Source organism: Salminus brasiliensis, chromosome 23, assembly GCF_030463535.1.
Source record: "Salminus brasiliensis chromosome 23, fSalBra1.hap2, whole genome shotgun sequence".
NCBI classification, from domain to species: domain Eukaryota; kingdom Metazoa; phylum Chordata; class Actinopteri; order Characiformes; family Bryconidae; genus Salminus; species Salminus brasiliensis.
The window spans coordinates 8,092,988-8,106,789 of NC_132900.1; the positions used below are offsets into that span (position 1 = coordinate 8,092,988).

Here is a 13,802-nt window from a genome sequence, read left to right on the forward strand (position 1 = left end):
GCAGCTACAGCTGAGTGTCTCCCCCCCAGTCCTGGAGGTCTGCCTGGTGTCATGTTCATGAATCTTGGAGCATTTTGGCTTTGTGGACCCAAAAACTCAAAAACTCGAACAGATTGAGAACAAAGCATCTTTCAGCCTCGGGTCAGCAGACTCATTTCTGTCCATTGGACACTGCATGAGGATTGTAGGATAATTCTCTTCCAGCCGGCATGTTTTTGAACTCTGTGGGGATGTTTTTATTGTTATCGCTGCTAGCACAACGCACCCCATTACCAAGTGTAACAAATGGCTTCCTAACCGCAACAAACATAACCACACAGGAAAAATAAATTACTCACATGTTCCGAAAGTGTAATCCGAGGGCTTCTGACACAGTTTGGATTTGCGGGATTACACGTTTGAAAGGTTTGAAAGGTTTTACCTTGTTCAATAAATTCTCCTTTATTTAATCCTAGTTAATCTGACAAAATTATATCTTCATACAGTTCTGATTTTTTTAAAAAAAGAAAAAACAACAAAAACACAATCTCTTTATTCCAATCCCCTATTTAATCCCTTTCAGTGTTCTTCAATTTTTTTCCTGTTACTGCCGAGAATCAGGTGGTGTATGAACAACCTCTCCGTTGGCTAGAGTGGCATTCTCTCAGTAGAGTAATTACAAAAAGGCTGATTAGAATTACAGAGGCAGCATGAGGAGAGGCTTTCATTAATTATCTTGTGGGTTCTTTCTTTGGTTTACTCAAACAAAGTCACACACACACACACACAAAAGAGACTCTGATTAATCTTTTAAGATCCTGACTTTGGTTTATGTGTCTTTACATTGCCAAGGGCAAAATGGTGTGTTTTTGTAACATAGGCTCTAATAGGAATGGTGTTGTTTTAATTAGATTAAGATGATGAAGCAGAAATATCAGTGGCCCAATTTCACACTGATCACAGGCTGAGAAGGAAGTCAGCTGTTTTGATGTGCAAGTTTGATATTTGCTTTAATAAGAGAGTTAAACGCGCTGTGTGTAGTTTTAAGTGTCTTCAGATACCCAAGGCCTCAGGTGCTTCATCAGTCGGCAGATAAAAGTGTGTTTATGACAAGTGCAGATCATGTGTGTGTGTGTGTGTCATCAAAATCTAGTGTGGTGAATATCATCACCAGGAGGATAAGCAGGTGTGAATTGTAAAATGTATGTACATGTGCATGCGTGTGGTGTACACGCACCCCACTCTTTACGTTGTATATACACATTATAGACAAAAGTATTGGGACACCTGATCATTCATTGTTTTATCTAAAAACAAGGCCAAGACTTTCACTATAGTCTCTACTGTCCAGAGTAGTCTTTCTAACAGATTTGGAGCACTGCTGTGATATGATCACATTTAGTGACAAGAGCGTTAGAAAGGTTAGGATGTTGGATGATCTCCACCCACCTCTCATCCACAATCAGTCAGTGTCACGCAGTGTCACACAGAGGCTAGTCTCAATAATCACCAAACAGGTCCACAATAATGAGAATACCCAGATCCAGTTCTATTACTGTATGCCATACACTGCCATGTCTAGTAGGATATATTATAGATGAATAAAAAAAGAGCTCATCTCAACCCCAACAACCTTCTCAAGGAACAGTCAGGCTTCAAATGCCAGGAGGCCCCTAATGAGGAAAATCCACCACACACACATAGAGAAGGCCTTACAATCAATTCAGTGTTGTGTGTGTGTGCTTGTGTAGAGTGTTGATATGGTCCATTATGTGTATCATATTTATGTAGGTAAACATGGTGAAATTTTTGAATTTGTTTTGAGAGGTTTGGGTGCATAGTGGTGTTGTAGTATGTGTGGTGTGTGTGTGATAGAGAGAGAGAGAGAGCGAGAGAGAGAGGGAGAGAGTAAGCTACAAGGCCAACAGTGCTGTGCCTTTGAAGATGGCTGTGTCTCTTTTCTTTTGAAGAAGTTTCTGGATGGCAGCTCTCCCTCTCTCTTTCACCCAGGTTCACTGAGTCTTAGCTTGTGGCCGTACTCCAAAAAAAAATGAATTCACAGCTGAAAACACTACCCTGCTAGAATAACAGAGGCTCATCCTGAAGCAGAAAAGCAAGATCCATGTTTAATCTATTGCCTGTGGAGTGATTGAAGATGCAAGTCCCTCTGTACGGCAACGAATAATATTCTTATGAGGATTATGAAGTAAGTGCACAGAAATGAGACAGCATTAAACTGGCATTACACTGTTTAACAGCAGCACTTTTGTTTGCTGAGAACAAGCGCAGTGAGGCTCTTTAAGTTCAAGATGATGAAGTAATCATCCTCGCACTGATTGGATTTGTGGGGAAATTTCACTCCAAACACTTGCAGCTTTAACAACAGCTGTCTGCCCGCGATTCAGGGGGAAAATGAACCACTTCTCAACGGCAGTCAAAGCATTGACTGGTAGAAAAGCAGGAACAAACAGATAAAACAGATAATATTACATATTTTTTATATAATTACACAAGTCATTACGTACTTTAGTTACATACCAGTTAAGTACTTATTAAGTACCGCGTGTTTTAGTGTGCAAAATAATGAACCTGTTTCACTTCCGTCTATAAACACATTCTTTCTTAGCAGTTGAAGTGTGATTGGACAGGCTTTAGACAGTGTTGTCAAAATGACATTTAACTTCATGGGATTTTGTAGCACACAACTGTTTTTGATGAAAAAAAAATCAATTCAGGCTCTGGGCTGCCCGGCGGTTCGAAAAGAGGCGGTGGCTGACTTTATATGTATTGGAGGAGACATGTGTTTCTCCTATTACTATTACCCCACTATTGATACAAGGCAAGTTGGGTCCATGGATCCATGCTCTTGGTGCCATATTCTGGCCATCTACATGCCTCAGCAGAAATCAAGATTCATCAGATCAGGCTATATTTCTCCAGTCTTCAGGTCTCCAGTCTTAATTTTGGTGAGCCTGTGCCTACTGGTGGACGCAATGGATGTTAGGTTTGGAAGTGTTGTGCATTCTGAGATACTTTTCTGCTCACCATAATTGTACAGAGTGGTCATCTGAGTTACAGAGTAGCAGAGTAGCCTTTCTGTCAGTTCCAACTGGTCCGTCTATTCTCTGTTGACCTCTCCCATCAGCATCACTGGATGTTTGTTCTTTATTACACCATTCTGAGTAAACTCTAGAGATTGTTGTGCTGAAAACCCCAGGAGATCAGCAGTTCTAGAAGTACTCAACCAGTCCATCTGGCACCAACAATCATTGAGAATGCATTACACTGCAGCCACATGATTGGCTGATTGCATAATTACATGAATGCATAGGTGTACAGGCGTCCCTAATAAAGTGCTTGGTGGGTGTATATGCCACTTGGGTTAAAAACCTTAATGAAGGTAAATGTGGGGAATGGGGACTATCAGCTCGATCATCCATGTTTCAGATCAGTGGAACACAGTTTGCTCTGCCAGGATTCATCTGAGAGCGAGGCGTAAGTCATTTGGCATATTCATGTAATTAGTTATCAGAAAACATTAACACACACGTTCGCGCAGAAAATTCCCTCAGCTCTAGTTGGCCGTGACAGCTAATCTCTGCTCGTACAAACAGACACACAGACAGAAACTCATGAACTCTTTCTCTCTCTCTCTCGCACACACACACTGTCATGCAGGCACACGCTGGTTGGAACACTTGTGACCAGAGGGGGAAGAAGAGCGTGCGTTGTGCTGGGGGTTTAAGAGGATTACTGATGTGTCTATCAGTCATGTGGTGTTAGTGTAATGCTCAGAACAGTCTCGCGACGGGCCAGAAGACGCCCCCACCTCTGAAACACGCGTTCCGCGCCTGCCGTGGAGAAAGAGGGATTCAGAACGCTGTTCCTTATCGTTCACGCCAGTCATTCGCTTTCTCCTTTTCACACCTTCACCCATCGCTCCACATAAGCCCAGGGCAAGAGAGTCAAGACGAGGTGTGCTGATAACTCTCACACACACGCGCACACAAACACGCACACGCACCCACAGATAAATTGGAAGGGTAATTGAGCATGTGTGGCTGTGAAACAGCAGGCCACAGCACTCATGTAGGATGTGTTTATGTAATTGATTGGCCTGAGAGAGCTTGTGCTCAGTCCTTGTTGTCATCCTTTTGAGACCTGAACTGCTCTTCTGTTCTCTTCATATTAAAGGAACAGCTCAGCAACAAATCAGATTCAGCTACAATTTTTCCCTCACTCCAAGCTGATCAGCCAAGGCAGGTTTGGTACCCGAAACTCTCCTCTAGTTCTGCGCTGGAGCTATAAGGCTAAAACAGCTAAAAACCAATGAAAACGTATGAGCACTCCTCACCCCTTATGTTCTTTCTGTCAGAACTGAACAGATCTGTCAGTGAATTTGTGTGTCCTACAGCAGTGTTTCCAACATTGAAGGCATTTCCCTGTTGTCTGAAGGTCTAACTAGCTAGCCTGTTACTGCCATTCCACATGTGTTGTAGATCAGTTCAAGCTGATCGGTATACGTAGCAACAAGAAACCATATAGATGAAAGCAGTCACACTTAACTTCCTTATTGTCTGAATGACCACACCCTCATTTGAGTGAAAACAAACCTTGTCAGAGAGTTAGCACTGAAAAGGGAAAACTTGCAGTACCATGCCTAAAAGCTGCTGTGTTGCATTTTGCACATCGAGAAATAAAAAAGTGTACAATATAGTTTCTTTCCCAAAGAACAAAGTGCAACAAGCGGAGAGATCTGTGGCTTCAGGTCCATAAAATATATCGACCTGAAGTTTTTATTTGAAAAAATTAATGCAGGTTCCAACTTTCACTTTAAACATAGTTATAGCAGCCAGCTTGAAGCAATGGACATTTGTCCATTTGTAAACGGTGTGTCATACACTGTCTAAAACCACATAAGCAGAGATTAGTGAGATTTGAGATTACTTAGTGTGACATGGTTTGAGGAAGTTGAGATGTAAAGATAAGGCATGCTATTTACGCAATGCTATATGTACACAAGCCTTTATTAGCCTCGTAGCACCAGTGCAGAAATAAAGCAGCAAACTTTGGGCTAAATCGTGTCCCTTTTTTTGCCGAAGTATTCTTTAAAGCCGCCTTTATTATACTAATTATACGCAGTCTTCTTGCCGATGGTCAATTTAAATGTTAAAGCAGATTAGTTCAGTAATCCTCCTTTCACACCAACTTTGATCCTCAGAATGTCTCACTCTCACAGTGTTCTCTGCGAAGAAAAATAGTTTGTTCCTTCCGCTCTGTCTTGCTGTCGTTGTTCCGGTGAGAGATTTCAGATTAAAGTGCAGACGTGAGCTCTGCCTGCGCCTCTTGCTGTTTGTATTGTTTTTAAAACGCACCTGGGAGAAATAGAGAAGGCAAGCGAGACTTTTGAGAGAGACAGAGCTATAGTGGGATGCAGCTCTTGAAACAGCAACATCTTTAGGGGGAGGAAGGGGAGGTAGTAGAGAGGATGCAGTGTCAGGCTTTGCGTGTGTCTCAGGATCTCTCTTAAATCAGGCAGATGTAGAGCCTCCAGTGGCATGGCCTGCCCGTTTGATCGTCCGGGCGTGCAGCTAGGGGAAAAGATTAGTGTTAACACAGGAGAGAGAGAGAGAGAGAAGCAAGGACTGATTTAGATGCGCCCTCTGCACGCTGCATTCATCACCTCTTCTGCAGTGTCTCTCGCTCTCTCTCTCTTTCTTTCTCTCTCTCTCTCTTTCGGCAGACAGTAAATCGCACTCTCAGGTCACTCTCCAGTCGATGCCAAGTCAATCCCCCATAATTGGCGGACGTGGTGCTTGGCGGCTGGCGAGATGGAAAGGGCCTAATTGGTGTCAGAGCTGCCTGCAGCAAACGCACCGTCCACACCACAGGTGCTGCCCACAGTAAAGCTCTGACCACCACTGACTGAGTCCTGGTCCCTTCCTTACCTCCTGTCACCTACTTCCTCCCTATCCATTCCTCTCCACTCACCTGGTCATATCCTTCCTCAGAAAACACAGCAGGGGTGTACAATGTAACGGCAGGCGATATATTATTCAGGCTTATACAGGCTTTTCAGTTCACTCAAATGGAGCATAGCAGGTAATAGCACAGCGCCACTCTTCCAGGCAGGAATGGTACTACGTAGGAGTGTATAAATAAGTGTTTATTGTTTTGCTACAAGCCTCCTTATTCAACATAAATGGGCATCTAACAGTCAGACCGGACCACATAAAGTACTCAGTAAAGCAATACTGCATAAAGTGTAGTTAAATTAAACAAGCAAGCTTGCAGAGACGGCAGACCATACTGTCATAATTAGGCAATTATGAGCAAACTCATATACCAAAAATATTCACTGCTGTAAGAATGCTTGGGTATGAGCATGTCATTGTATTGGAAGAGATTGTAAGGGGGGGGCTCAATCAACTTTGGACTGCTTTGGAGTGCTTTGTCGTAGAACAATAAACAACCCCCTCACTGATAAGTGGAGCTAGGAATGAGAGATACGGCAGAGTTAAAGGGATGTGACAGGGTGGTGATGGGTTGCGAAAACCCAAGGAACAATGTACAGATGGAATTTCTAGGATGTTAGATTAGGATGAGTAAAAGTGGTCAATGATCCATCTTAACACTCTTAAGCTCACTATGTCATATGTGAATTATAGTGTTGTATAGCTACTGGTGTAATCCACAACAAGCTGTCAGTATTCATATATATAATTATTTTTATTATTTTTGTTTTCATTTTTGTTATTGGTCCTGAAATTGTGTATCGTAATACCAGTTTCCATAAAAAAACTTTGCTTTTCACGCAGGTCTAGCCAATGTTCTCCTGTCCTGTCTGGGTTTTTTTTTTCTGTTCTGTACCTCCAGTGCTTTCTAACATTCCCTTTGACCACTGACTTTCTCTCATCACTCCACCCTCATGTCTCTTCTCTTTTTAAAAAAGAGATGCCACCGTCCCTTGCTTCTTTGTCTCTTCCTCTCCTCCTCTTTCCCGGTGCAGAACAGGTCTGGCAGCTCTCTCTGCAGTCAGAGGTTTTAATCAATTAGTCATAGGGCCTGTGGGAGACGTCATGTCGCGCTCGAGTAAGGGAGCGACAGGTGGGGGAGTGTGTAAGTGTATTTCGGCCTCTCCCATGACTCGTGGCCCTCAGCCATACCGGGAAGAGACGTAGCCCCCGAAAGGCCTCTCTTCGCTTCCTCTTAGGATTAGCTAATGTCGTCAACCGTAATGACACATCAAATCCAATTAAGTCTACAGTGTGTGCATATGCTTTTATAGATATGTCAATAATGACTTAACAGAGGCAGAATGATTACAAGGCAAAGTACAATAACACAGGAATGGTATCTTTCATAACCCCATCACTTCCGCCACAGTCTAAAGTGGCCAGCAAAACCCATTCACGGTTACACAGTGTTACCTCTCCTTTGTTTACTGGGTCTGGGCCTGTTATTATCACATCGTCCCAGTTAAGTGATCATGTCAGATATCTCATAGAAGAACATTCAGTACTGTGCAGAGGTTTTAGGCACTGTGAAAACTGGAATGAATAAAAGCTGTTTATCTTGGAAGTAAAAGGTTATTTGCTCAGTAAAACACTAATATTAAAGTAAACACAAAAACCATTTATACAAAAAGTTGTGGTTTTCTATCACTGTGTTCATTAAATCATCTCCAGAGCTCTCCTCATGGGAGTCTAGTATTACTTATATGTTCATACAATACCTGGTTTGGTAATCAGTGCTTAATGATGTTAAATCAGGTGAGCTGGTTATGGAATTGAACACATCCACGTGCTGACTGGGGCCGACCAGGAAAAATCTAGAACCAAGCTTTGTTCTTTAGTCTATCTAATGTGATCTGTCGTTTTACAAGTAAAAACTCTTGTCCCTGATCATGCTGCTTGCCAACAGCAGCCAGAGTCCACAATTGGCCTTGTTCTATCAGGGGTGGGTTGATGGCACTTTCTCCCCAAATCAATCCTAGCGAGATGGTCAGCACAAGTGTCTGTTAACTATTGTGTCGGAGCTAGGGAGCCGCACTTTCTTCCGTGGGTGCTGGTTACCTTGGGACGCTGCATCAGGTGCAGTTTGAAAAGAGGTGGTGGCGGAGGAGAGATGTGCTAGTCTTCACCCTCCTACTCTTGGTGGTATTACTAGTGATACGGGGAGTTCACGTGAACGGGGGTTGGGTAATTGGCCTTACAAATTGGGATAATTTAAATAAAAGATTTTAAAAAAAGTTTGATTAAAAAAAAAATGTGTCCTGTATGCAGTCATATCAAATGTTTGACCATTTCAGTTAGTCCAGTCGCCAATATCACACTGCAGTTAGTGCATGCAGGCCCACATGTTCGAAATGACTGCAAGTTTGTGTGATATGAGTTAGAACATAGCAGTTGTCAGATTTGCATGTTCTGTAACACCTCATGCCTCATATGGTCTCTGTGTTTGTTTATTTGGGTGTTTTTGTTTTGTTTCAGTGCGTGTCATGCCGAATTAAACAGATGGCTAAATGAGTGGGCCGTGTCACTCCGCCTGCTCACGTGAGCTCAGTCGGGGTCCGAGGCGCATGTGCCTCGCTGCCATGTTGCACCAAAACAACACCCGCTCCGCTGCACAACACACTGAATCAGCACCGCTCAATCGAACAAACACACCGTCATACGCACAGCATTTCATCAAGACGAGTCGCAAAAGTGCCTTAAGATAGGAATAACCTGTTTTTTGGTGTGTAATGAAATGGATTTGCCTCGGTTGAATATTTGATAATGTAATGTTTCACACTTCAGCTCCTCACAATGACAAGCATGCTGTATCATTTATATCATAAAGTTTATAAACAAAAGGTTAAGGAAATTAAACAAAATCCACTCCCTAGAAAGTCTCTTCCTGAAAGTTTAGTTTGGGGAAACTTTGTATCTTTGAAATTTTCACCTGTCAATGGATTATTCATATTCCATCTGGATTTTAGCAAGTTCTCGTGCTGAGCATTTCTGTTTTTCTCTCATATGCATGTAATTTAAAACACAGTGTGTTGGCCTGTGATCTGGTAATTGGATTGGTTCATAAAGGAATGCTTTTTTCCTCAGCATAAACATGAAAAAGGTGACAGGGAGAGCAGAGAGAGAGATGTGTCGGCCATCTTAGATCCTTGGATCTTCATAGCCATTGGCAGTCTCCATTTTGCCTGAGGGCTTCGGGAGGGGGTCCTATTCATGCCATGCATATCATTCTTGGCGGCACACACGCATCACCACATCATAAGCACAGACGTCAAGTGAGACCTTTCTTTTTCCCTAAAAAAGAAAAAAGAGGAAGAATTTTATGGAGAATATTAAGTACTGGGTAAACCAGAGAGAGATCTCCGTTTCCACAGTAACAGAGGAAGAAGAGGGACATTGCTCAGTTGAGAGGTGAAAATGGGTTCAGTTCGACTCCATCCCGTTCCATCATCCTGTTTCACACATTTTATGGAGGCCTCTGCTGTTCAAACATTCGCTGTGTTCACACTGGCCAGAAATCCTCCTAAAAATCCACTGTGCCTGTGCACATGCATGGATCTTATATGAAAATATTCAAAGCCCTGTGACATCTGAAATAAGAAGTCTATGTCATGCTTGAGTTCTTTTTGAAAACAGTTACATGGCTTTATTATTAGAGCTTTCACTATTTTTTATATTCAAAGATTGGTCAGGTTGAAAAATCCCCCACCTATCCCAAATGAGTTTATCACTCCAGCTTATTGGTGTTAGGTTTCCTTTAGCACAAAATAGTATCTTTAATGGTAGAGCGAGTATCACACAGAACACTCTCTCTATCAGTGAAGATGATCTTAAAAATCTGGGCTGTATCGCAATACAAAATCAAACTGGTGTCACGTCTGATGACTGTGCAACAAAAGACCACTTCGGCTGAAACACATGTTTAGCTACACTTAACGATGCAGCATTGTGGGAAATGTAGTTCAGCCGCTACAGGTACTGGAGTAAACATTAGCGTGTTGTGACGGCAACAAACCGTTTTTTTTTAGTTTGCATTGCTACATTTTCACAAACACACACGTTTGCTTGACGAGCACGTCTAAATGCAAATTTGTCTTACCTATGGCAAGATGATAGCATATATGCCTTTAATCTCGCTTTAATCCACACTTTTACCCTTTCACTTACAGGCATCACTTACCTGCTCATCCGTCTCCAACTTTTGGAGATATGGTCACCATAGCACTCAGTTGATCATCGCTTGTTGTCTATAAAAAACATGGGGGTGCACTGCATCAAAAATGTACAAATTAATACATTTTAGCGGGTATGGTATTTTAGTAGCATGGTTATGCTTGAGGCATGATACCAGGTAGGACAATTTTTTTTACCCTATTAAGTTCCGACCTCACAATCTGATTGTCTAAGAGGCATTCTAAGAGTGCCAGTGAAATTGTTTACACCTAGTCACTTCATGCTTCCTGAGTATCAGGATAATGTCTGGATAAGGCCACGCCACATAAAAGTGCAAGTGTGAACTCACCCAAGATTTCAACTAAATACAAATCTGATCCCTTAAACAACTTCAGGAGGTGCTCTGACACAATTAAGCCACATGTTATAGCAATGTTAGCAATATAGCCTGTTGAAGAACTGACTTACAATGATTAACACCTTTTGTGTCACCACAACCGAAACACTGCTGTGAAGGCAATTAAGCTCCCCAAATAAGGACAAGGAGAAACTAATCCATGAGCATGTTTAAATTAGACCAGATCAGAACTATTTTTCTGTGCAGATGTAAGTCAACTTTTTTGGTGAGTAAACATTTTATTGCATCGTCACTGTCTGAAAATCTAGTAAATATCAGGACTAGAACTGTGGTATTATGGTAATAACACCTTTGAGTTCATGATGAACCATTAGATTTTGTCCGTGTGCCTAAGACCCCAGCTCACCAGAGCTGATATTTCATGGTGTAACACTCATTCTTGAGTATTATTAAAAACATATTTTATTGAAACCTATGCTGACAACCAAAGTGTTAAAAACACTTGTCGCCTGTGAAGGACAGTGCACTGTTCTCTTACCACTCCTAGATGCTCTTAAAACCCATGTTTTTCTTTTGACTGTGCATCAGTGCTGAAGAGAAAGTGACGTGCAGAGAATAGCCAACAACTTCATTCAGGGATGGATCATGGTCTTGCGAGGCCAATGAGCTTAAGCATCTTTGGAGGGCTCCTGTACTGCAATAATAACACACAACAAAAAAACGAGCTCCAAAGGCTGATGTTGATCAAAAGTTCATCTTTTACTTCAAACTGGAAAGATCTTACCAGTTGCTAATAGCAAAAAATAAGTTAGACCTAAGAACACCCATTTTTTGTTAATGAATAGATATTTTATTTAATTTTTAAAGATATATTAGTGTCTTTTACATCTGCATTAGATTGGCAATAGGTTGAACTTAGTAGACCCCTCCTAGACCCCTGGTAGTCTGGCTCCACTGGCTCACTCAATAATTCATTCCTAAAATTCTTACCATTCTGCTAATTTTACTATTGATGAATATGGCTGATGGGTCAGATTGCCACATTTGCATTGTGGTGATCAGATGGTAATGCTGAATGTAAACAGGATCTGAATTTTCACATTTGGTTCTGTCCTGTCCACCTGTCCACAAAAGAGTAAATTAGTTGAGATTAACCAGCTGTAAGTGCATAAGTGGGAAGTGGAAATGGCCTTTCCATGTTACAAAATATCAATAAATTGGACAAACCAAGGAGATGGCAATCAATAACTTGATTCCCAGTGATCTCACTGAGATAATGAGATATAGCATTATAGCTGCTCGTTTGGCACTGCTAAGGAGGTGTCTGGTCTGTTTCCCTCTCTTTCCCTCCCTCTCTCTCTTCCTTCTCAGCCGGCTTGTCTGTTCCTCTTGCATTTTTCTCTCATTCATCTATAATCAGTATAAGCTTGCCATGCTGCCATCTATTGCCCTCATTCACCTCTGACCTCTGACCGCACAGTGAGACCAAGTGCTAATTAACTTCCCTCTCTCAGACATGCGCTCTCGCTGGGCTAAATATTTCAGCATATCATATTTCATCTCTAAACAGGAAGACCCTGCCCTCAGCCACGAAAAGCCCAGCGAGAGATCCCATCTTATAAAAGGGATTCAACGCTGCAGGATGCATAATAATAGTTAGCCTAAAGTTTCAGTCTTCACAAATGTGTAAAATCTTGTTGTTTCATGGTTTGTTATTATAGACACCCTGCAGTGGTGTTTGTGGACCTCTAGGAGTTGTAATGTGGAGCTGTTCAGCTGATTCAGATTTGAATTTAATGAGAAAACCATGGAAAAGGGCAGGAGCTGGTTTCAGCAGTGAAGAAAAGCGAAATCTCGTCATTTTCATTAACTACAGTGTATTTATAAACCCTGCTCTTTATAGTCACAGATAACCTTTTGCTTGCAAGTCCAAACAAACCCAGATTTATTACAGATTAGCCAGCCCAAAGGTCAGATTAGCATCAGTCAACATTCATTTCAGTAGCCGCTAACCACCCCTGGCTGGCTCACTGGCCCTGTTTGCGTAAGTGACCATCAGCTGAAAGTCTAGCAAGGCTGTTGGGTTAAGGTGGAACAGTGTGATATGAATGGCACATCAACTGTTTGATTTGCCACTGGGGTATTAAGGTTCTGAGCCACTGATCCACTGTAGCAGAGGGCTGTCTGGCATCCTCTAGGCTCCATTAATACACCCCAGCTGCAGAATAACTACTCATTTGTTACCTTAGACTACACTAGTTGGTGAGCAAAACAAACAGAGCTTTTTTTTAACTGATAATTGCAGCGCAGTTACCAGTTAGTAGCCAAAGCAAAAGCTAAAGTTGGCTTCTAATTCTAACTCTCCATTCCACCGTAAGTAGTGATGCAGTTACATTGTGTACATTTCAACAACTGAACCGCTGCATTGTTTAAGGTTTAACGGAAAGTTCGGGGAAGATGAACAATTTATCTTAGAGTTAGCTCAGTGCCTTGCTGTAAACAATGACACAGCAACAAACAACAAACATCAGTTAAAGGGTTTGTTAGTTAATATGTCAGAAGAGGAGGATTTAAACACTTCTCACTCTTTCGTAAAATGAGCGTAATTGGCTTAATTTCAGAATATCTTCTAAAGAGTGAGCTTCTGATGCATCAGGGGAACGTAGTACCTGACCTTAGACTTGGCTCCTCTCTTTTATTTAGCTTTTCCATTTTCAGAGCCTGGTCTTCTATAAAAGATCATCATAAAAGATTTGAATGTTAGACTTTAAAGAAATCTCATACTTCTGGGAAATTTACCACAGAGTAGTTGGCATCTCCAGGCTTCAGTAGCTGTTGCTCCAACCTGACAGAGTGGATGTATAAAGAGAAGTGTGAAGGCCTACTTGACCTTTAAGGAACTAAATTATTAAATAGCAAACATGGCCACCGCAGCAGCGCGGCAGGGCTATATTTTCTGTTCTGCTGAGAGCACTATAGCCGCTCTGTTCCTCCGGCTGCTGTGCTTTAGAATATTGGACATGATTGAGTGCAGCACATTGAAGAAAGCACCTATGATGGAACACACTTGTGATGTCTGAGAGTCCGCTAAAGGGGAGGAAGATGAAAGAGGAACTCGCACAGGGAGATTGGGTTGTAGACTGGAGTAGCCCACTGCGCCTGATTGAATACGGTGGCGGGATGCGTTGGCCATTGTTCAAGCGAATGAGATCGGAGCCTGAAATTGAAATTGCCTTTATCCCCCCATAGAATTTAAAAAATAACACCCAGCCAAGTCA

General features: G+C 42.0%; 1 protein-coding gene across 6 annotated transcripts in view; it reads left to right on the forward strand.

The window, feature by feature from the left end:
• LOC140546207 (receptor-type tyrosine-protein phosphatase mu-like) overlaps positions 1-13,802 on the forward strand; it is a 220,226-nt gene that overhangs the window by 125,696 nt on the left and 80,728 nt on the right. The gene's annotated exons all lie outside the window — the stretch shown is intronic.